The following is a 25,115-nucleotide window of genomic DNA, read 5'->3' as shown; positions in this document are numbered from 1 at the left end:
GGCCCTTGCTCCTGCAAGGTTATTCCTGGTTTTCTTTGAAACCGGATAGCAATGGAGTATCGTCCCTGAGGACTGGAAGAACATAAGTGTCACCCTTCAAAAGGGGAAGACAGAAGATCCGGGGAACCACAGATTATTCAGCCTGAGCTTCATCAGAGAGTTAAACATGAAAAGGAACTCTCAGACTCTGAGGGTGGTCACTCTCTGCCTGTCCGAGACGTGGGCTGCTGAGAGAGGCTGTGCAGTCTTAGAGACACTCAAAACCCAACTAGACAATGCCCTGAACCTGCTCTGAGATGGCAGCTGGACTAAGTGAAGTACAGAGGTACCTCCACCCTCAACCATGCTGTGACCCTCTGAAATCTGCACTGATCTCTTGGGCGAAGATCCTGAACAGGTACAGTGAAAGTAGACCAGAACTTTCTGTGTGCATTCAGTGTGAAAAAGATGGAAGATATCCCTGTTACACAACACTGCCTGCGAGGGACTTGTCACATGGGGCATGCTAAGGGGAAAGAAAGCAAGCAGGAACGCAGATGACGTAAAGCAACATAAATATCTGGACCACAGTGCAAACTCTCTCAATCAAAACAAACTAGATGAGGAACAGGCAGGTGAGAAGGTTTTCTGGAGAGGCTGGGAAAAGGAGAATGACATCAAAGTAGTAAAAGTGGAACTTAGTAGATTCACAGATAAAAGTGAGAAAGATGGAGAGTCAGCCCAGCTTTTGTAAACCCTTACCAGGTTTCACAAGCCAAACTACATTAAGAAAACCCAAACTCATCATGACATGGTATATTCAGATTCCAGTACTATGACAGTTCCTCACCACAGTATGAGGTTAGCAAGAAGGTTCTCAAATGGGAAGCATAAATTCATGGAACAAAAGCAGATCATCACAGGTCTTGTGAGCACATCTTTTTTCCTGTCCTTCTCATTCATTTTTCTACATCCTCCCCTAAGGACTTTTCCCCCAAAATTCTCAAATAATGGAGAGACAGCATCCCACTAAACTTAACCCAGCAGACAGCTGCCTTTAGAATTATGCAGCTTTTCTCCACTGTCAAAATAAGATCTCCTTTTGTGCAATCACTGTCCCTTGCTTCTTATTCTATTTAGCCAGATCCCAGGCAAAATATTCTAACCCTTCTTACTGCAGCAAGTTTCCTCCATAGCTGACACACAACTTCCCAGTTTTACACGGTTTTTACCTCATTATCCTTCTGTCAGACATGTTTTCTCAACAGCTGACGAATTTGTCCTTTGGCTTATCTGCATTTTACCAGAGCAGCTGCACCTCAAACTGGCAGAATGCATCTATTCCACTTACATGCATGGACAGAACCATCCAAAGCTCCCTTTTAAATTTACCAGATATTCTCCAGTTCATATTTATTGTTTTCTTTCTACAGCATGTCACTGGGTCATGTTGGAATTAAATGCCACCTTTGGATGCTTTTCTGCAGAATTGCACTGGGTCTGGTGGTACTGCATTATCTGGAGACCCGAACCTCTCTCTGCTGAACCATTTCCTAATTTTCCCATGCCATTACTTCAGGTCATCAAGGCAGTTTCAAACCAGAGCCCTGTTATTCTGCAAGCTTCCTGCTACTCCTGGTTTCCTGTTTATTATTGATTCCTTTGTTCTAATTGCTAATAAAAATACAAAAAGCACCAGATGTCAGGAAGAACCCTGCAAAATTCTTCTCAATAAATCCTCCCATTCTGATACCAAATTGTCATGTAAGCTCTCCTCCATAATTCTCTCACCAAATTTACATATACCTGACCACAGATAGACGTATATAGCGCATATTCCTTTATCTTAATAGCATGGGCTAACATTTTTCTGAAGTCAAGATAAAAGATCCCACATCCACTGGTCTTACCACCCTCTGGAAGATGAAATCAGAATGTTGACATAATTGGTTTCACCATGCTCATGATGCCTTTTTCATCTCATTATTTCTCTCATGTGCTCCACTTTTTCTTGTTGTTTCTGACGTCCTCCTTATAGAGAGGCTCAAGCTTTCAAGCTCCCCTGCATCTAGAGTTCAGGAACCTCCTCCATCCTCTGTAAAGTACTCAAAGAGAACGTGATAGTTGCTCTGAGTTAATTTCAGACAGCTCCTCATGTGTGCTGCAGCCCCACTGACTGGGGTCCCCCCACACCTTCTGTGAGCACTGTCCAACATCACCTGCCCTGCTGTGCTCCGAAGCCCCGCTCATCCCTTCTTGCTGCTACAGGGGAATTTAGCCAGGCTTGGGGAGGGCTCTGCATTTGTCCCTACAAGAATCCACTGTGGTTGGAAGCTGTGATCCCTACCAGACAGGACTGTGCTGCTGAGCTGATCAAAGGGCATCCCTTAGGAAACAACTCCCTGGCTAAGCAGCCAGTATCCCAAGAACCCACTGGGATCCCCAGATGGGCTGTGTGCAGGACAATAAAGTACTTGTTGTTCACAGCCTACCAGGGGGGCAATTCCTCAGGATCTACAAGCTTCTCTTCTCCTGGGGCTCTGGGAGCAGGTTTTTCCAACAACCAATCCTAAGCTCCATGTCCAGCTCAGCAAGCATCTGTGTCATTAGCAGATCACTCACAGAAAGCCTTATCTGCAGCAGGAGAAGACCTCCTGTCTCACCTGTGACTGGACATCTGGAGCAACACCCAGGAGCCCAGATTCAGAGTCAGTGCGCCAGAGAACACCTCCTGTCACAGCCTGCCTTCTTGGGCTGCACAGAGTCTTGCTGTCGCTGCTAGGGAAAGGCAGGCCTGCAGCTCTGTGCAACCCAGCAGCTCTCTGCAGGACAGGCAGCCTCACACTCCTGCCTACACTGGGTTTTACTTTGCACACCAACAAATGTGCCCGTGCAGACATGGCTCTCTAAAGTCAAGATAGGGATGAAAGCATCTTCTCCTTTACCCCCGTAGGAAGTACCTCTTCTGGATTACTTTCTGCATGCCAAGGAGGACCAGCAATACTGGTGTGATTGCATTAATATAATTACAGGCTTTAGCTTCTGCTGAAAATGTATTCCCATATAAACAGGCCTGGAAAGTCCAGTGGTAATAACAGGATAAGCAAAGGTCTGTCCTTTGCAGTACATGAAAAGCAACAACTCTAGAAATCCAGAGAACAACTATAGCTCACACTTTACAGCTCAGCAGAGAACACTATCTTTGCCATTTTTGTTTCTTCTTCTTCTAACTCTTTAATTTCACAATAGGAAATGTCCTTTCCTGCCCAGGAAAGAGGTGGGGAATTGCTCCCTGAGAACACTCCCTCCAAACATTTATGCATTATCTTTGCAAGTAATCAGTCATACACCTCCTAAGTCCAGCATGTCTGACTGTTGTCCTTTGACAGTCACTTCCCTGCGCCCAGCAGCACAATCAGAGCACGGCCATAAGCACACAGAGGCCAAGCCAAACACTGGCAATCCACTGGCCCAGGTGTGTCCATTTGCCCCACCCATGTTTCAGACTAGTTTGCTGGTTCCCACCCTCATCCAGGCAACATTTTAAATTTAATTTAATGCTCTCAGGTTTACATTTTTGAGTTTGCTTATTTTTTTCTTTCCCAAAATCCACCCACACCTTTCCATCTTCAAAGATGGAATACAAATACACCCTTAAAAAGGCAACCCTGAAGCCAAACAGAGGAATTTCAAACAGAGGAATTGTTATCTACAATTTGTAAGAAACACACATGAGAAATAGCTTCCTGGTTTATCACAGTATATGTTGAGTTGCTGCTTCAAGACAAAATCAGAGCTCTCAGAATTTCGTCACCAGACACCAGCCTTCTGGCTCAGATGACAAATAAGAACAGACCATTCCATTTCTGGACTTGCTTTCCACAAGCCTATCACACCAAATGGTTTGTGAACCTCTCAGATTAAGCTGGGTTCCCCTCAAAGCCATGGACACCCTCCTAGGCATATCTGCAATGCAGCAGGTGACACACCCTAGACAGACCTTGCCATCCAAATTCCACTTCCATGCTATAACACTAATAAGGGGAAATTGTCAGTAATAAATTCCTTTGGAACCAAAGTCAACCAGACTATATGATTAAAAAACAACCCAGAGCTTTAAATACCACCTGCACTTGTCGTCTCAAACAACACCACAAACTCAGGGGCTACAAGTTTATTGTTACAAGAGAAATAAACAAGCACTGATATGGTGGCTTTCACCTCTTGGGTCATGACTTGGTTGTACCTGCAGGGCAGGTGGAGTCTGCATTGAGGCTATGTCTCTTCCACAGCTCTGGTCTGAGAAGCAAAATCCTTGAGAAGAAAATGTTTCCTTGGAGATGAGGTTTATCAGTTCAGAGTCCCCAGAGGGAGAACTTAACCATCAGAGCATGGTCTTGACCATGTCAATTGACAGCCAGCTGCTACCAGTAAGCAGAGAGAGCTACAGAAAATCACATGTTCTCAGGCTGGTCTCCAGAACAGGACTGCAGGCAGTCCAGTCTCAAGCACACACACTGCAGTTTTGCCCCCACGTGCTGCAGTTTCTCCTCTTCACATGAAAACGGCCTGTGTGTCACAGCACTGCGCAAGTGCTGTGTGAGGCCTTCCACTGCAGCCAGAGTGCAGAAACAAAGGGCCTGTGTGTGTCCCACAGCCCTGCTGCTGCTGCTGGGTGCCCAGCATCTGTGTACAGCAGTGCAATCTAATGGGTACGGCTGCTGAATATGCATTAACAGAGAATCCGAAGTGGGACACTTACTGCAGACACTTGAGCCGGATAGGGAAGCAGTTTAAGCTGGTGCCACAAGAAAACTGAGTTACTACTGAAGTCTTGCAAACAGGGCCAGCCTAGCAAGCAGTTTTGTATGAATAATGCATTCAAAAGAAAAAAAAAAAAAAAAGAAAAAAAAGAAAGAAAGCTTCGAATAGTTTTTGTAAACAAGAAAGGAGGTAGAGAACCATCAACTAAGTGATCTCACATTCCTCGATTTGCTTTATTAATCTCAGTACTCAAAGAAAAAAGCTTAAGAGCAGTCCAGGCTCTCTAGTGAATCAACAAAACCACACAAAGGACCGTACCACTCCTCACAGCCTCCAGGCTGTACATTAGCTTTTAGCAACGGTATCTACCGCATGAATAATGCAGCACGTCTTCCAGAGCATCTGTACTCCAATCAATCCACAGTAGCAAATAAAAACCTTTCAGCACGCCTTTCTATCAGGCAGCGGGACCTTTTTACAGCTGCTCACAGGCATATCCTTGGAAAAACAACCCTATCTGCGACCAAAGCTGGAAGCTTTTTTAAACTGGCCAGCTGGGAACCAGCCTTTTAAATCAGCCATCCAGCGATGGGCCTCGATTTTATCAATTGCCTTTCTTTGTCTTTTGTTCCATAAGGATCCACACCCACCGTTCCCGGGCTCAGATTAAGGGAGCTCAGACTAAGGTTTCAGTCGGCTTTCAGAAATAGACACGTGTCTCTTCCCAAAAGCAGCTCAGAGGCTGCAGCCGGCCCTTCCCAAGAGGGACGTGCTGGCCTCCCCAGACACACAGCACACACACCACATCCCTCTCCTGCACTATAAAACAGCCTCATAATGAAGCATGGGCAAAGAGCCTTCACCAAACTAAGCATCAGTCAGATGTTCCAATCTGTATGTTCAGAAGCAGAACAGGTGATGAAAAGAGACACTTTGTCCATGTCCACCACCAATGCTAGTTTGAGTATTGCTCCTCTGCAAAGCCATGAAGCTCCCTTCTCCTGGGAAGCCCACCAGGAGTTGTGGGAACTGCTTCTGTCACTGCAGGCAGAGCACATCATGCAGGCTACTGGCTACCCGAGAAAGGGCATGCCACCAGTGCACATGGACCAGGATCCACAGAAGTGGTGGGGAACAAAATCACAGCAGCAAGCAAGATCTCAAAGAACAACATATTCTAGAGATGTTGTCTGTTATCAGAAAACCCAGCTCTAAAAAACACTCCAATGTATTTGCAGCTCTCCAGCATGGCACAGGTACTTAAATATGGTGCCCTGGTAAGCTGGCCATGGAAAACAAACATCTCAAGAATAAGCATTGCACAAGTAGAGAGGACATGAAGTAGGAAGGTGAAGGAGACACTCAAAACTGAAATAATGGGTTGATTTCCTCATCCACAAAACGAAAATTTCTCTGAGAGTGCACAGCAGCCCCTCTTGCCCCTTTTTCTTGGTGCACAGTGGCCAGGGCAGGACTTGAGGTCTCATGTGAATCCTTGCCACATGGACACAGCCTCAAGGAGACATGAGACAGTGGCTCTGCCACTGACACAGGCATCTTCTGCTCAGACCATAAGCAAAAGGGTATTTCAGTACTTTTGCATCCCCCAGTTATTGGCTTAGGCCAGGGAAGGCAAACATTGCATAGAGACTCAGCCTGTACAGAATAGAAAGACTCCAGAAACCCACTGCAGCCCTGCACCCCGCAAACATCATCACCAGCTGGTACCACACTTTTTGTCTCAGAGCATCCTTCTAATGATGGAACCCAAGGCTGCCCAGCTAGGGCCAAATTCATGCCAAGGTCCCAGGCTTGGCAAAATGCACATTGTGCAAATTTTTTTACTTTAGAGGATACACCAAGTGTTGTGACCCTCAAAATAACTTTAAGCACATATGTCCACAGGCAGACAAGGGCTGCGAGGAGTGAGTGAAACCAGACCACTCTTCACAAGACAAGGCTGAGACAGCAAAACTCCCATGGCCTTCCTTGATGAGTTTTCCAGCTACACTTGTGTTCAGACACAGGTTTAAACCACAGTGCACTCCCCAAGGCAGGCAGCAACACCACATGGCATCCAGCATAATAACGCCCTCCTGGTGACACCTGTCCATGCTACTGCCACGTCCCCACTGCCTGCTACTTCTCTTCTGTGCTCTTCTGCAATGCTGGCAAACCAGGGAGATGGACAAGGGAGTACATGTTCCGTATAAAAATAGCTCAGCCAGGTTATTTTTAACTCAGCACAGTCAGCAATGATGGTGAGGAGCAGCGAAGAGAGCAAAGAGAAAAGCCAGCAGAGACCACAGTCTCAGGCAGCTCTGAAGAGGCTCAAGCTCTCCTGTCACCTGATCTGGTGAGGAATCCAAGACTATATTTTGGGTAGAACCCCCTAGAACACTTTGAAGCGCACGTCATGAAGTACTGGCTGAATTGTCACCTGTTCTTTATTTTATTGCTGTGGTGACTTCCAATCTTGACGCCAAATGTGTACTTGAGCTTCCCTGGGACACATGAGAGAAGCAAAGAGAAATTACAACGCTAAATCACAGAACCACATGAAAACATCAGGCCAGAAGGCACTCGTGGAGGTCCTGAGTCAGTCCTGTCCTCAGCCCACAACAAAGTTCCCGACAAAAGGGAGGTCAGGTTCCTTAGACTGTCCAGCCGAGTTTGAAAGACTGATGAGGATGAGATCCCACTGGCCTCCTTGGAAAATGTGCCTATTTGGAGTCTTGTGGAGAAGCTCAGGCTGCAGGTGCCCTGCAGAGTTACCCAGATGACTCTGGTCAAACTTGCTGCCCACCAGGACCCCCACAGCCTTCACAAGAGCTGCTCCTTTCACTGCAGGGCGAGGCTGCACATCAGGGGCAGAAACTGACTTTTATCTTTATTAAATTTCATAGGGGGCTGGTTTTACCTTCGTTATAGGCATAAGGCAGTCTGGAGCCTCCAGCCTGCTTAGAAGGCCCAGGAGCTGGGAAGTGCCCATGGAGGGTCTGCTGCCAGACACTGGACTTCCCTGCAGTGGCCTGACCAGCATCATTCTTCCCACAAGCAACCAAAGTGGTTCACCCTGGATCAAGAGAGCCTGAGGCACCATCATTCTTACTCCACTGCCAACAGCACCTGGAGCTCTGCTTCTTGAAGGTTCACACCGCTCGCTCATGAATCACCCCCAATCACAGGAGAAGCTTCTTTATTAATATTTCTCACCCAATGTCAGCTATAAATCAAACTGAAGTGTACAGACCACCCTTCACTGTGTGTGAACACACCTGTGCTCAGTCAGTGGAAAGTCAATTTGTACATCCCAGGAGGCACAGGAGAATACTCCAGGAATGATTCCTCACTCAGTGGTAACACCTTTTTTGGCAGTTCAACCTGTCCTTTCACCACTCCCTTTTCTGCCTCATGTGGTGCCATAATCTGCAAGTTCTGACAGAAAGAAACATGGTGAGTTGAGGACATGAGTGCCTTCAGTCAACATGGCCTTTACAAGATACCACAGTGGATCAGGGGAGTGTGGAGACTAGCAAAACCCAAAACAACCCCAACCTCAGCTCAGTTTCATTAGGCTTATCAGAGCTCTCAGGAAGGGCAGGAGGCAGTATTACTGAAGCAAAGGATGGGGCAATGCCAGCCTCTTTGGAGGGTAAGACCCGCCTTCCTCTGATTCACCTCTAGCCTTCCAAGATAGCGTGTGTACAGAAAGATAAAGCTAACTTGCCTGCATTCTCCAGAGACAATACCCTCTTTCACTTTGCTCGTTACCTGGGCAGCAAAGAAAATATTATTGCTTATCAACTTCCTTGTGAGTACTAATGTGCTTCTGAATTCAACAAGAGGGCAAATTCCACCTTAGAGACCTTTTATATGCTGGCAAGATCCTGCTTCATTAGAAAAGGAAAGCAAATAAAACAATCTTGGTTCAAAGAACAATAAAAACTGGAAGCCTCTTTGCCCCCCCCACCTGCAGAAACTCAGCTTAACAAGTAAGTTACGAACTTTCAGGGACGTTGCCACGTTTCTTGTCAGAAAGGGAACCTTGAAAAACTCATCATCAGACATTCTCCAAAGCTCAGCAGTTTCTCCTGAGACCAGAACACCAGGCTTTCACTCTCCTGTTTCTCAAAAAGAAGTTCCCTGCTATTCAAGGCCAAGCTGGCTTCTGGGTTTCAGAAACCAAAGTTCAGCTCTCCATCAAAATGATGCAGCTGGGTCTCAGTAACCTGCTATGTTCTTTGGGAAGACAAGGACACCTGGTCCACCTGTCTTTATTGTGAGGCCTGCAGACATCTGGCAGAGAGGGTGTCTTTTCTAAAGGCTACTGTACAGAAGGCTTTCCTTTTAGCAAAGGTTCACAGGTTCAAGATTGTTCACCTCCAGAGAGTCCCAATATCTTGGTTACTGGCCCAAAGGAATCCAAGTGGAATCCATTGGGATAGCTAGATTTCCTCTCAAACCTCTTCTGCCTACCTGAGCAGTTGTGGCAGCCACCAGAACACAGATGCATGAGAAAACCTGAATGCCCAGCAGGATGGTGAGGCAATGGAAATGCGCCAAGTGCAGATGTTTCTCCTGAGTTCTGTCGAGATTTGGAGGTTACACACTTCACTTGAATGTCTCAATGTACAGCCCTTACATCTAGTGTGATGTCATGTCACTGCACTCCCCCATGGCTGGAGCTGTGTACACAGGCTTGAATGTGATGAGGTCCTGGCCAGTGACACCAAGTCTGTATCTCATCTCTGAAGCTGCCTGGGGAAATTAAAACTGCTGAAGAGCTGAGGGGGGCACTAACCAGGCTCCTATTTGTCTGGGCAGGAAAGCACAGCCTTGCAAGGGCACAGTGTGGGAGACCCCACCTCTCTGGTCTCCAGTTAAGCCTCACAGTCAACCTTTCCATAGCTCTAAGTCAGTACAGATGCGGAGCCTTCGAATTCCCTAAGGATGATGGCCTCCACCTGCCTGGTCCCACTGCCCTGCTGGGGATGAAGTTTTCTCTAATGTCTGACCTACTTCCCTCCAGCTGCAGCTTGCTTTCTTGGTCTGCTTATTACACTGTCAGTGCCAAGGAGAGTCTGGCTCTCTAACTGCCCTCCCAGAAGTTGTATCTTTCTGTTAGCAAATGGATTTGGCAGCAAAGGACACACATACCTACTACCATAGACCAGAGAAAAACCACCTGAGAGTTTCTCAGACGTGAGCCAGAATCAGAGGGAAATGGTCCCTGTCCTTCTGAGGGCAATGACAGCAGGGCTTTGTTCCTTGAAAGGCAGCAGGCAGTATCAGAGGTATTCTCTGGAACCCATAGCTGCAGAATTCATTCACCTGCCTTACAGCATCATCTGCATGCAAAAAAATAGTGAGGGGCCTACACAGAAGAGAAGTGTGGGAAACTCTCCCACACCCATGCAGTGCCTGTGGAATTATAATTCAAGTTGAGGCCTTTCTTTCTGAGTGGCTAATTAAATCAGAATTGACATCTGTCTGTTCTCCAGAAAACTCCTAACACACTCTCTTTAACAGCAGGTGCCACTTTTACATGAAGCATGACAAGCCAGCAAGAGAGTGGCAAAGGCAGGTGTGACAGGCACAACAGCCAGTGCTTTCTTCCACCACATCATAGAATCATAGAATATGCTGATTTGGAAGGGACCCATCCAGATTATTGAAATACAACTCCTGTCCCTGCACAGGATATTCCCAGGAGTTACTCCATGTGAGAGCATTGTCCAAACACTTCTTGACAGAGTTCTTGGACTCTGTCAGGCTTGGTTCTGTGTTGGAACACAGAGCATGGGGATTATTTTCCTGCCTGTCCTGACAAGTCCTGATTCCCAGGAAAATACTGCTTTTAACCTTCTTCGATGGAGAGGGCTTCCAAGACTTTGGGATTAATTGGAATCTGCAAGTGTGTGAAATAGATAATAGTATAGTTTATCACAGGGTGAAAAATTTAGGTTTTTAGTAGTCAGAAGGAGGTAAACAGAAGAACAAATAGAGGATTTTGGATTTTGGCTGGTTCCTTCTTCTTCATCTACTCCATTTTCTGCTGTGTTGGGGAGAGCCACAATGCAGATGTTGCGTGGCAGATATATAATGAGTTATTGGTAGATAAGTAGAAATAAAGTATGTTTTAAGGGTTAATTGGATAAAACAGCTTTAAAAGACCTTGAAACTGTACATCTTGTGACCTTTTTTGCTGTCTTCTCCATGTGTGCTAGGTCTGATGTAGATGGTGTGCAGAACTTCTGATAAGATAAAAATAAACAGCAACCTGAATACCGAAAAAGTCTCATTCATCTCTTACTCCTGGCATAGAACTTTTTATTAGGAGTCTCCCACACGGGGGCCCCAAGGGGTCTTACACAGTTGTGGTGGTTTGACCAGGAAGGAGTGGGAATTCTGGGATGCTGTGGTCAAACCAATGGATGTTCTGAGTTTCATACTGACACCTGGTGTAGCCAGTGGGGTTTGGACACACCTCCGAGAATACACAGGGGTTAAAAAGCAGGGCTTTGGCCTTGGGAGGCTCTCTTGGGACGTCGTGGCGAAGAGGTCAGATCACCCTCCCCTGTCCAGTCGCTGCTGCTGGGCGGGGGAGGGGCAGCCACGTGGTAGGCCCGGGGCCTGGACAGAGATGGGGGTGAGAAGGCCCTCAAGGATGGAAGGGTGGAGGAGCCCCAAGAGACATCGGGCAGCCATTCCCTCCCCCAGGAGGGAGAGAGAGGGAGAGTCGGCGAGACGGAATGTGATAGCAGCCGGCCCAGGAGGAGAAAGGGGGGAGAAGGGTGCAGCCCGGCCGGCCGCAGCAGCAGCACGTGTGGGAGTATCATCGTTCCGGGACAGACAGAGACTGAAAGTTTTAACCCCTTTCTTTCATGATTGGGGCCTTGCAAAAAATGCTAATCCTCCTCGAAGCTGAATAAGAAGGGAGATGAGAGATGAGATGAGACAAGGACCTGGCCCGAAGAACGTGGAGATGATTGAATGGGGAGAGATGATTTGGAGTGGCCTTTTGGCTGGACTTTTCTTGTGGCCATGGACTCAGTTGTTCCTGTGACACAGACTGCACTTAGGGGGAAGCAGTGGCTCAGAACCAGGAGGGTTCATTCGTGAGGACCCCCCGGCCCCAGGGGGTTGGAAAAATATGGGGGGGACAGATGTCCCAAAGCAGAGACTGTGCCTTTTTGGAGTGAGACAAGGCATCCTTGAAAGACAACCCTAAAAGCAGCTCTGGTCCATGCGTCAGTGGTGAGAGCACTGGGCATGGAAGGAAGATGTCACAAGCGGCAAAAGGACTTTTTCCGGGCGGTGCCGAAGTGACAGGGAAGCACACGAGGTTTCAGTGTGTTTCCAGGGGAAGCCTATGGAACAAGAAGGACTCCTTTCCTCTTCATGAACTGCAGTTTGAGTATACTAAAGTGTGGGGCCAAGGCTGGGCAGTTGGTGATTTGGGAGAATGTATCGGATTGGGAAAGTCAGGTAGTGGGGAGGAGGAAAGTGGTTTTTGTAAGGTTTTCAATTTTTTTTTTCTTTTCCTTATGGTCTTTCCCTATTTTCCTGTAGTTTAGGTAATAAAGTGTTCTTTATGTTCAAGCTAAAGCCTGTTTTGCTTATTCCTGGTCACATCTCACAGCAGACACCAGGGTGAGGGCATTTTCATGGGGGGCACTGGCTCTGTGCCAGGCTCAAACCATGACAACAGTGCTGTAATCACTTCCCTGGGGAGCCTGTTCCAGTTCCCACCACCCTCAGGGTGAAAAACTTTTTCCTGATATCCAGCCTAAACATTCCCTAAATCAGTTTCAGGCCTTTTCCTCAAGTCCTGTCACTGGCCACAAGACTGTAGATATCAGTGTCTGTCCCTCCTCTTCCCCTCACAAAGAAGTTGTAACTGCAGTGAGGTCTCCCCTCAGTCTCCTCTAGGCTGAACAGACCAAGCTGCTCCTCACATGGCTTCACCCTCAGGCCCTTCACCATCTTCGTTGGCCTCCTCTGGACACTCTCTAACAGCTCAATGTCTTTTATCACCCAGAACAGCCCCCAGCACTGGAGGTGAGGCTGCCCCAGAGCAGAGCAGAGCAGAGCAGGACAGTCCCCTCTCTTGCCTGGCTGTGATGCTGTGCCTGATTCACCCCAGGACATGGATGGCCCTTCTGCCTGCCAGGGCGCAGCTGACTCACATTCAACTTGACACTGACCAGGACCCCCAGCTGCCATTCCATGGAGCTGCGCTCCAGTCTCTTGCTCCCCAGTCTATACACACTTCCAGCGCTGCCCCAAGTGCACAATCCAGCACTTCCCCTTGTTAAACTTCACATTGTTGGTGGTTGCCCAGCCCTCTGTTTTATCAGAGTGTCTCCATAGGGCCTCTCGGTCCTCAAGGGAGTCAACAGTTCCTGCAATTTGGTGTCATTGACAAACTTGCTTAGTATCCCTTTCAGTACTGCACCCAAGTTGTTAATGAAGATGTTAAAGGGCCAAGGATGGAGCCCTGTGGAAGCTCACTAGGGACAGTTCTCCAGTTTGATGTCACCCACTGTGAGTATGGTACCCTATACATCATAAATTTTAAAATTCATCATTTAGAGCATCAGTAGCAGGTTGAGTTTTGCATTTTCGTTTTTAGTCTGGCTTTGATTGATGCTGACTAAGTGGGAAGACTACCCATGCTTTCCCTGCCAGGGAAAAGAGATTCTGTGCCAATTCATTCACCTGCTGGGCTTGGCAAATATACAGTTTCTGGAAATCACTGCCATCACTCTGAAACTATTTCATCAGTGCAAGTACAAAAGTATTGTTTGGTTCAGACTTAGAGCATGGGTTTGGAGCCAATCTCTTTATTGCTGCCATTCATTGCACTCCAGTTTGCATTGCAAAGCCATCTTGGAACATGCAGACAGGATTCCCCCCAGCTGAAATTAAAACCATTCCAGGATCAGGACACAGTATTCTCCATCTGCTGTGGAACCAGCTGAGTCAAACTAAAACATTCAAAATACCCGTGGATATAAAAAGTCCTGGTATCACCTCTTTCACTCTCCAGATCTGCTTTTCTTGAACTACAGATGCTACAGTTAGCATATAGGTAAGTCACTGCACACAGACATCCCTCTCTGTTTGACTTTCAGCCTTACCTGTCTCCATATAGACTATTTTCTTTACCTGCTCTCCTCCAAGTACTGCACTCTTATATTTCTTTTAGGTGCTCCTCAATCTCTGATGATTTGATTCAGCACCACTGCTCTCCTCCAGTCTCATTCTTCACACCTCTCCATCTTCACACCTCCCAGCAATGAAGATCAGCCTCTCCTCCCACACTGTAGTAGTTTAATCACTGTATACTTCATTCCTGCCAGCCCCTTCATGTATCTCCACCAGGATGAGTTTTGTTCAGCTTCCAGCTTTGTCCCAACACATCAGCCTTCACTTCAACCCTTCCAGCCAGGAGCACCTCTGGAAGTGCCTCCACATCCCAGCAGACCTCCCTGCTACAGGCTCTCTCTCCTTCTACCACCACTGCTTTCTATGCCAGCCTATTTCCCTAGCATAGCTGATATCCACGCTGACAAACTGATCTTTTCTATGCCTTTGAGTCAGCTCTGGGCATCTGTGCCTCACTGACTTTTTGAGCCAAAGGCTTATCTGTCTGTTTAGCCAGCCCTAATGGATTTTCTGCCTGCAGATTCATCTAATGGCTTTTCTTGAACCACATCCCCAACATCCTGTGTCAATGCGTTCCACTGTTTATCTGTATCCTGTAGTTCCTGGGTAATGATAAACAGAGGAACAATCACTCCCTATCTGAACTCTCCATCCCATCCTACTACCATATGTGAAAAGCTGCATGTCATATCCCTTTTCAGATATACCTTTTCCAAGCTAAACAGTTATCCTCCTCTGCATTCCCTTTTGCATTACCATGTCCTCAGTGATCTGCAGGAAGCTAGTTTGGCACAAGGCATCGAAGACCAAGTTGCATTATAGATGTATCCAGACCGTTTTGGGGTTTTCTTTAAATCAGTGCAGTACGAAAGAGAAAAAAAAATTAAAGAAAACCCAGAAAGGTAGCACAGTCCTTAAAATCTGGCTGTGAATTAAAGGAGAATTCTGAATTCCTGACATAATGCAGGCCAGGCAGCTTGGGATGCTCTTTCCATGCCTTAGGCAGCAAAAACAAAGGCTGTCTGTGTAAGAAGAGTGAGAAATAAAGCACTGGGTAGGACACACAGAGCTTCACCACAGCTATCTGCATATGCAGTTTTCTGTGGATATTTTATGTGTTCATGAAATTACATCAGTATCTAAGGCTTTCCAGTACCGGATAGCCTTCAGGAAACTTCTGAAGACTGGTCAGAGCCAGTGGAGAGTCAGCACTGTGCTCCTAGTTTAGCCTGGGATGACAGCAAGTGGGATGAGTCCCACAGAGGGCTCCCTGAGCAGGCTCAAGGACTGCACGTGAGTGCTCCCTGCCCTGCATGGCACTGTCATGCCAGGAACTCCAGGGGCAGGAAGGACAGCAGGTAATGACACAGGTAGATATGAAAGTTTAAAAAGGGTTAGTTTGGAAACAGCTCAAAACAAAAAACTGGATTTCCTGAGGAAGTCTTGCTTTTCTGCAGGAGTTGAGGACACTTGCAGATTTCCAGACTAATGGACTAAAACCACTCTGTGGTCATCTGCCTGTACTGGTAGTGGCCAGTGGCACCAGTGGAAGCAGAGCCCCACAACAACAAAAGGTGTGTGAAACACTTCTAGTGCCATTAATCTTCCAAACTCACAACACTGAGTTTGACTGCAAGACAGGCAGAAATAAGAGTACAAATGCTGCTAATTTTTTTATATATGTAAGGTAAGCTGCCATGAAGTCATAGAGAAGTTCATGTTGCAAGTCATGTCAGGGAAGGAAGCACAGGTAAGACATTGTAAAACTCTTCAGAAATATACAAAACCATACATAAAATAATGACTAGTTTCTCAAAATTGAGAGAAAGAGGAGGTAAAGAAATTGTCACTTCAGTTCCCTCTTTACACATTAAATGCATTTTCTCTATCAGGCTTAAGAAGCCCTACTCTAGTAACAGCCCACAGACAAATGAACACCAAAGCAAAGGTCTCAAAACAAAGAGATTCCCCAGGTTAAGAGCAGGATATCTTTAGTGAAATAGGATCTTTTAAACCTCAAGGATGACCAAAATATACTCAAGGATCTCAAAACAAAGAGATTCCCCAGGCTAAGAGCAGGATATCTTTAGTGAAATAGGATCTTTTAAACCTCAAGGATGACCAAAATATACTCAAGGGTATCCTTTGATATTTTTTCTTAATTCAGCCCATCAGCCTATAAAGCAGATATGTATGCTGCAGAGAAAGTTAGAAATTCTTAACCATTCATTTGAGTTCAATGTGCATCATGAACCTTGGGAAAAGAAACATGGAACACAAGGACCAAGACAGACTTTCTAGGTGTGGGTTTCTTTCTTTTTAGCTGTGGGTTTCCTTGCTTTAACTTAGGGAAACTTCTAATATCATCATCAGGTTTTTGCTTCTAGTATCATGACCAAATCACAGGCAAATTTAGGCTGGGAGGGACCTCGGATGGTCCCCAGCACAAACTTCCAGTCAAAATAGGATTAGCCTTTAAGTCAAACCAGGCTTTTCACATCCCCATTCATGTGAATTCTGAAAATCTCCAGAGGTGGGGGTACTAAAGTCAAGAAAACCATCCTGTTAAGCCCCTGTCTGGATAATTGTGAACTCAGTCAGTCATTACATGCCAGTCACAAAAGCAGGTACTGGTCCTACACAGTGCTCTGCCTCCATGAGGATGAGTCACCTACCCCACCCTGTCCAGACCACAAGTCAACACAGCCAGTGACGTGTCCTTCTCCACTTAAAATGTTCCAACTGGCTCAGAGGACTCCTGCCTTCAAACTGTCCTCCCTCCAACAACCATAAAACATTACTCAGGAGAGAAAGTCAGCTGTTGTGTTAGGGAACAAGAATACCACCTTGGGACCCTAAGGGCAGAGCCAGCAGAACATGCTGAGAGCTTGGAGAGGAGACATGTATGGTCTCCTCTGTGAGATGAGACGCTCTAGTGGTGACTAGCTGGAGAACAGAAAGTCCTGCAGGAGGCCAGTAGCTGCTGTTTAATGGCAGGCTGAGAGATGTCACCTACTTCAAGAGAACACTGCTATCTGCACTGAGTGACATTATTTAGGTGATCATCCTGTTCAAGTTTCTAGCTATGCATCATCCTGGGAAGCTCTTCCCACGATTCCTCCTCTTTGCTGCTAAAAACACAACTGCCTTATTATTTTGCCAAGTAATAACTTCTGCTTCCAGCTACTGGCTTTCATTGTGGTTTGTCAGCCCAATTGAAGAATCCATTATCTATAAAGACAGAAGTGATTTTTGATCTTTTCAATTCCACAGAAACCAAGAGTTCACCAAAATACAACCTGGAGACCAAGACTGACAAAAGCTTCAACTTTCCACTTGAGCTTTTACCTATAAAATCTCATAGAAGGGTTGGGTTTTGCTGCTCCAAGACTTGTGTTGCCTGGGAGGATGCATCACACCCAGAACTACTGCACAAGAAGATTAATGTATGACAGGAAAATGAGCTTCAAATAGATGCAAGAGGCTGTAAAGTCAAACCCTTCAATCCCTATTAACCCGTTAAATACCATGATTTTTAAAACTGTGAGACACTGAATTCCAATTGATGTCCATGAAACATGCCAGATGCCAGGCTATCATTAGCAAAATCAATCTTTTCAATTAAGACTCGAGCATCAGCTGCTGACATAAAGACCTTTTGCAAATTCAAAGGGAAACAGCCATGACCACAGGCAGGAGGGGTCAGAAGACAGACTCTGATCCTCCCTGACTGCAAGGAAAAGAGCCTCTCATGTAAAGAAACTGAACATTACAAGAGCAGGAACTTGGAGCAATGCTATTCTGATTTTGTTTTTGTTCCTCTACATGTGCATTTTGGTATTCAAATTAAATTAGAGAAAATGGCAGAGAAAAATAATGTGAACTAATTACATTTAAGTAGATGTTAGCAAGACAATCTTTGACTACTTCTCCTTGTCTCTTGCAATTAAAGAGCTGTCTGGATTCTCTGTGCCTATTACCCTGAAATTTTGTTGCCAGCACAGGCTCCTTTTACAGAGCAGATAGACTAGAAGAAACCAAGGGTGACAAGGAAGATTGGTCCTTCCTGGCATCATTCACATTACAGGTGGTGTTCCTAAAAACATCAGTGTTAGACTTCCTAGAAACGAGCACTGTAACTCCACCACCAATTCAGGCAAAATGGTAGCTATGCTTTTCTAAGGCAATATGGTTTACATTTTTCAAGATTTGTGTACTCTTGCTTAGGGAAAACACTGTGAAACACTGGTTTAAATAACTGGTTTGAAATAACCTCAATGTAACCATGTGAAAGGTGGCTGAGAGCTGAACAGCACTGGCAGAGTCAAATTTGCTGCAGCCCAGAAAGCAAAACTGCACAGATAGATACCCGACAGGGTAGCTGTGGTGCTACAGGACTCAGCAAAGATCAATGGTGTGACACTGGGGGCCGTTCAGGGGCAGCCCTTCAGGGGTCCTTTGGCAGAACCTACATGCTAACACTCCATGGCCAAAAAAGATCCAGGTGAGGCTGGAGTAGGACAGACAGTACAGGGAGAGATCTGCTGCTCCCCGACCTGTGCTTGCACGTGTTCTTGTTCACCTGCTGTAACCGTCCATGTCCCAGCCCACAGAGTGAGCCACATCTGAGAATAAAGCACTTGCCCACCAAGCACTTCTCATGCACCCTACCACTGATTATCAGAAAACTTGGGAGGGGATCCAGAGATTTCAAAGTCTCCCAAGGAGGAATTCAACCCTTTTAACATATGCTCTGGAAGGCAAGTTTAAATCATGGTATTTGTAGAGCAATGACTGATTAATTTTGGCTCTTGGGAGTAAACCCAGTATTTGCCTTGGCCCCTCCCCGCACTTTTTTTTCTGACTGTCCCTACTCAACTTTATGTGAAAGATCCTCAAGTCATGAGGATCATATTTCCTGTATTAATGCAACCCTGACATGGACAGCCTTGCCCAGTCACCTCTTTCTGGGAGGAGCTCTCCCCCAAGCATTGCCTCCTCTCCTGTTTAAGCACAACTCCCAGAACCACAGGAGGAAGAACAAGATGGAGTTTGGCCTCTGTTGCTTTCCTGGTTGCTATCTTATCAGCTTTCATGAACTTTGTCTCAATCTAGCTATAAAAATACCACAGCTGCTGGGATTTTCTTCTGCTCTGTCTTCCTTATCATTTTCCTAGGTGACTTTGTCCCACAGAGGGAGAGAGGCAGTGCAGAGTCATCAGTTGCAACCTCCTCTCTGCAGGTAGGTCCATGTTTCTTGGCACAGAGATAAAGAGCAGGCTATTCACCAGACTGGAAGGAAACTCTTCAACAAACCAGAGCTCTGAAGGATGCTCAGAAGAAAGAGCGAGAGAGGCACCAAACTTTGGGCACTGGAAAATCTGAAACTATGTGAAGCAGAGCAGGGAACAGGTCAACAAGGGAAGAGAGAACAGGGCTTGGAGCTGCACACTATCATTGGTCCTACTCTTGGCAGCAGCATGTCTCCAAGCTTTAGAAAGGATTTTGCTTGGCTGAGGGTCAGAAAGTCCTATTTGTGAATTTCAAAGTGCTTTAGAAATAGTAAGCATCAGCATTACACTAACAGAGCCCTGCAGGGTGTATTTTCAAAATGGGGAATTGCTGGCAAGCCTGTAATACCACAGAGGGGAAATCCCTGGAAATACAAGGCCAGTCTAGCTTCTACTTACAAGCCAGTATAACCCTGTGAGTATCAAAATCTCTCAGCCAATACAGTCTCCTGGATGATGTAAGGTCTTTCCTGTTTCTCCTGAGGAGAGGCAGGAGGCACGTCAGCATAATTGCAGTGCGCTGCAGGCTGCTTGCCTCAGTCAGCTCCGCAGCCAGAGCAGCTTTACAGCATGAACTTACGGGAAGCCACGGAATGACTACATGGGAAACACCTCACCACACCACCACTCCAGTGCCTTCTTGCCACGGGAGCAAGAGACCAGACCATATGTGCTCCTGCTGTGCATCAAGAGGTGGCCAGACAGCTCTTTGAAAGCACAGCTGCTGTCCAGCCTCACCAGGGATGGCCTTGGCTCTGAGCAGCAGTTTAGTAGCAACCACCAGCAACCACCCAGACAGCCCACTGGCCAGCTGTAAGATCACTGGTGTTTATAACTGGGAGTCAGGAACATTCAGATAAGGTGCTGGCATTTTGTGGGGCTCTTTTGTTGAAGCAAACACTTCAAACAAACTTTTCCTATGAGAGTGGAGAACAGGGTGTGGCTGTTAAGGACCAGCTGAGTCCCCTTGAACCAGTCAGGAGTGGATGGTGGGGAAATGATCTGGCACAGTTTCCCTCCACACTGTCCTCACTGAGTCTCTGTCATACCCTGTCACAGCCCATTCCCCAGTAGTTTTCCCATCAAAATCCCTGCCTGGGGAAATCAGGACCTAACAACGTAGCATGAAGACTTCATGCTATGCAGCCACTGTGGATCAACAAATACAAAAAAGTCAGAGGCAGCAAACTGACCACAAATTATGAGGAGTCTGCAAGGTCATGCATAAAATACAGCTTAGCCTGCCCCAAGGCAATCGTCTGTCACTCAAAGAATCACCTTTTTTTTTCTGGGATATGCCAAAGCTTTCAGTTCTCTCCCTAAGCCTCTGTAACAGTGAGTGCTTGGGCACCTGACGCTTACAGCACAGGGATCTGCTCCGTACTCAGCTATTCATCTCCAAAACCCAGCTCACACCAATTTAGGCATCTGCCAGTCCAGGCAGCCCACAGGCAAGAGAGAACTTCCCCTTGCAGAAGCACCATAAACCTGTTCCAGAGGCAGTAACCTGCCCACTACCAACACCCCTAGAAAGAGACTCACAGACTTAGGCAACTGAAAATCCACTCATTATCCAGCTACTAACAAATGTAGCAGATACAAAAACGCGAAACTATTATCCATTACTGGCATTTGCAGAGCGGGAAATTTCCTCAGAGGGGACAAACCAGCATACTTGAAAGACAGGCAGTAATTATCAAGGCAGAAAAGGAGAATGAGAAATATACAACATCTGGAGATACCCTGACCCGCCACCAGGAAATCCACCTGCTGCACAGACACAGCCAGCAGCCAGATGGATGAACAGGATGGAGGTGATCAGTGCTGCTGGTCAGGCAGGGGACAGTGGTCTCCCTCACCCCTGGACTTGCAAAAACAGGCACACTCAAGCTCAGGTGCTTTGCCTCAGAGGAAGAGGGGCTAGGAGGAACTTAGGGCAGAGCTGGGATGCAGGCAGCAGAATTGTGTGGCTCTTTGTCCAGTACCTGGGTCTCACATTTCCTGTCTAAGGCAGCTCTACTGAGATAACGGGCAGTGATTTTTTGCTACAGACAGATTGTATGAATTTGAAACACAGCTCATTGAAGCTATAACAATAGATGTCATAAAGCTAATTCACCAAATAACAGCAGCACAGATGAAAACACGTATTTTTTTCCTGTCTCTAAGAAGCAACCATCTCTCCCCTATTCTGCCTCACAATGCCCTAGAGTTTCCTGAAATGCTCACAACCAAAACATGAACTCCCTCGTGTCTCCATCAGTCACTCCCTATCTCTGATCAAATCAGGAGAGATCAGAGCTCTCCAAAGAGGGCACAGCCAGAGGAAGAACAAAGGGAACAGCAGGGCTACACAGGCTGATCCTTTGTTAACCCACTGGGGAGCCTGCACTGGAGAAGCTTAAAGGCAACCATCAGTCAACCTTCTCCCAAATGTTCCCTGAATCCTCAGCAGAAATTACTTCCCTTGAGCACCCAAGGGGCCAAAAGAGGTTAAGCCTGTCCAGGTAAATACCCTTCACAAGGGATGGAGCACAGCGTCTTCTTAGAAAGTATAAATAAAAAGGTCTGGGGCTGGGGCAGGGTGGCATGGAAATCAGGAACAGATAGGATGCTCCAGAGCATGACAAGGAGGGCACCACTCCCTGCAAAGTGAACAATGTGCTGAGACACTGCACATAGCTGGCCTCATCGGGCCATAGGTCTGCAAAGTGCTGTCTGTTACACATCCCTTTGCAACAGCCTGTCTTGGCCTTTGACAGAGCTGCGGCATCAAAGCCAGACCCACGGAGGAAGCAGTCTTCAAAGCTGTGCCGCCTGAAAATAAGACTCCTTCAAGGTGCCGGTTCCCCCTTCAGGGGGAAGTGGGACCAGGGGATCCCGGTGCCAGAGAGTCATTGATGTGGCTGTCGTCACGCTCAGTGCAAGATGCGACCTACCCTGACATCAAGCATCCGAATTCCCCACAACTCGCAGGAAAGAGGCCAAATTTAACTCATCGCACACACAGCCATAGGTGAGGCTTCTGTATAAATAATAGGCGAAGTTATACAGATGCCAACCGTGGCACCGGCGGCAGGGCTGGCAGCAGGCGCAGCCTTCCGACCAGGCACCAGGATGGCCCGGGTCGGCAAGAAGCCCTGTTGCTCCGCGCACCGCTGCCTGCAGACCACCGGTCGGAGGGCTCCCGCCGCGGGCCGGCTGCTAGTCCGCCACACCCCGCGCAGAAAGCCCCGCCGGCAGATCCCTGCAGGAATAGCCCTGGCGCTATCGCTGAGCGAGAGAGCCTTACCCGCCGAGGGCGCGACCAGCACCGGCTGCCCCGGCCGGCGGGAACGCCCCGCTCCGCCGCAGCACGGGGGATGCCCGAGGCCCGCGGCGCCGGGCGGCCAGGGCATCCCCCGGCCGTGGTTGCCCCCGCGGCTGCAGGCGGCTGCCCCAGCTCCTCACAAAGCGGGGTGGGGCCGGAGGGAGCTGCGGCACCCCCGGCGCAAGGCGGGCAGAGCGGGCGTCCCCTCCCGCTCCCCGGCACCGCCGGGCTCCGCAGGCCCCGGGCTGCGGCAGGTGCCCGAGCCGGCCCTGCCCGCGCCTGCCCCGGCCCCACGCCCCGCACCACCTCCCGCGCTCTCGTACCTTGCCGCTGCCCGCGGGGGTCTGGACGTGCGCACGGGAGCCGCGCCGCGCCAGCCCGGCCCGGCCCGCCCGGTCCCCGCCCCGGCCCGCCCCCGCGCCGCGCCCCGCAGCCGGGAGGTGCCGGCGGGCACCCGCGGAGCTCCCAAGAGCCTGGCCGGGGCGATCAGGTCCGCGGTCGTGCCCGGCCCCTGGGCGCAGCCTCCAGCGGTCAGCGGGGGTTTGTCCTGGTGCCGGAGCGGGGAGAGCCCCTCCGCAACCACAGCAAGGTGCTCCGGTGCATCTCCGCTACCCTGGGCTTGGGAGCCATCCCACCCGATCCGATGTGTGCCATTCGCCGTCACTATCGCCGCTGCAGGTGGATCCCCGACTCTGTGCCCAGAGGCACATGGTGAAAGGTGGCTGCGTGATTCTCCTTACCTGAGATCGACCTGACAGCATCAGGACGTTGCCGTCACTTGCAGTGAGTGCCACAGGCCTTGCATTAGCTCAGAGAGCTTGAGTTCTCTGTGCCCACCAGGTATCACACATCCTGAACACTGCACGCACCCCTGCAACAGTTTTAATGTGCCAGCCTTAGCTGGTAGCCTCTGGCTGTCTCAGCAGTCCCTGGCAGATGGAGAGAGACTGGCCCAAAGCTGCAGGCCCTTTACTGATAGCATATGGCTTTAGAAAGCTTCTCACAGAGCTCACACTCATACTTTGGGGTCAGCTGGTACCTTGGTAGCACTGCAAAACTCCTCAGTGCCCTGAATGAGGAACTTGGTAAGTAGACAGCAGCACCCAAGATCAAATAGCAGAGGTTTCTTTGGCCAGGTCACCACCTCAGCTTACACTGCTCTGCTCCTGTCTGATTAATCAGAGTCTGAGACAGACAGCTCATCTACATACCTTAGTCCCATCACTCGTTGGGTTAGCAGAGGCAGCTCTGGGCTGAGCTAGCAGCTGTGACAAGACTGTGAGACTCAATGTCCTTCACAAGTGAGATGCTGCAGATCAGTGTAAGTGAGCAAACAGAAAAGCATACGTGCCCCAATGATAGTGTGGATGCTGTTACCAATTATTAACTCCTCAAGGCAAAGTACTATTTATCAAGAAGCTGTATATCAACCTTAGCAGATGTAGACAAAGACAGAAGTGGTAGAGGCCTTGTGAACCCTTCCAAAAAAATGTCTCAAACACTCTCAACCGAAGCAATAACAGGCAACATAGCAGGATTGAAATCACTGGAACAGTAAGAACTGCTGTCCTTAGCTGAAAGATAATTCCATCAAGGGGAGATCACAACCACAAACCCAGCAACCAGTTCCTCACTCCAGACCCCAACTCTAGTAAAAGAGGAGACTGCATGTATGATATCATCATTAGCACATCTGTCAGCACACCTCAAGTCCTTCTGGAGAAGAAAAATAATGCCTGTGAAAGGACCAGATCCACTGAATGTTTCAAGGGTGTTGAGCAGAATTTCAGAACCAACCAGCAATCACCAAGAGTGATCTTCACCCTTTGCTACCAGGTGCCAGCCCAGGACATCCCAGGAGACTGAGGTGCTTCAGCAGATACACCACCAGACAACTGTGGAGAAGCAATATCCATGGATAGAGCACAGGAAGGAATTCCTGTGGACACAAATTGTGGCTGCTAGTGCAGCAGCTGTCCTGGGCCTGCCGTGCCTACAGGAATTGAGATGACTTCTGGTAGCCCTCAGGATCCTCGCAGTGTGTGCACACCTTCCCCATGGAGAAGTACAAGACAGGTCAGGTACTGATGCACAGATGATTTCCAGTGCTTCCTTTAACACGTTGTGCTCCAGCCCTGAGTAAGCTGTAGAAGATTGCATGCAGGACTGACAGAGAGACAAAGACATCTTTGTTTAGGGTCCTTGGGGAGAAAGATTTCTTTCACCTACAGCTCTGTCCACTGCAGGTATCTGGCTGTGCTACTCATATGCAAGTGACATTCCTGAGAGCTGTTTTAGGTGCTGACAAAGTGAATGGTTTTGCTCCCCAGTCCCCTTTGCAGTCTTAAACTTGGTGGCTGAGCCTGGGGTGTCCTTGGTGATTGGGGTGAATCTCTGACGTGTTCCCTGAGATGTCTCAACTGGTCATCCAGCAGCAAGGGCCTGGCTGAGCAACTGCTGCTGACAGCCTGTGTCCACAGAAGTGGCTTTTGGGAAAGAGCTCTCCCACACAACACTTCTGCTGTGCAAAGGGCCTCCAGCAGCCAACATGTTTGTGCTTTCTGTTGAGATCCAACAGCAGAAGTTGGAGCAGCATG

The 25,115-nt window shown here is 48.0% G+C and overlaps 1 protein-coding gene across 1 annotated transcript in view; it reads right to left on the bottom strand.

Moving 5' to 3' along the window:
* Positions 1-22,916, bottom strand: part of CORO2A (coronin 2A) — a 56,966-nt gene extending 34,050 nt beyond the window's left edge. The window contains exon 1 of the mRNA XM_064736736.1: positions 22,842-22,916. The gene's annotated coding sequence lies outside the window, so the exon portion shown is untranslated. The remainder of the gene's footprint in view (positions 1-22,841) is intronic.
* Between the last annotated feature and the right edge of the window lie 2,199 nt (positions 22,917-25,115).

This window comes from Zonotrichia leucophrys, chromosome Z (genome assembly GCF_028769735.1).
Source record: "Zonotrichia leucophrys gambelii isolate GWCS_2022_RI chromosome Z, RI_Zleu_2.0, whole genome shotgun sequence".
Taxonomy (NCBI): domain Eukaryota; kingdom Metazoa; phylum Chordata; class Aves; order Passeriformes; family Passerellidae; genus Zonotrichia; species Zonotrichia leucophrys.
Note: the sequence above shows the minus strand (reverse complement) of the source record. Positions and strands in the feature narration are given on the sequence as shown.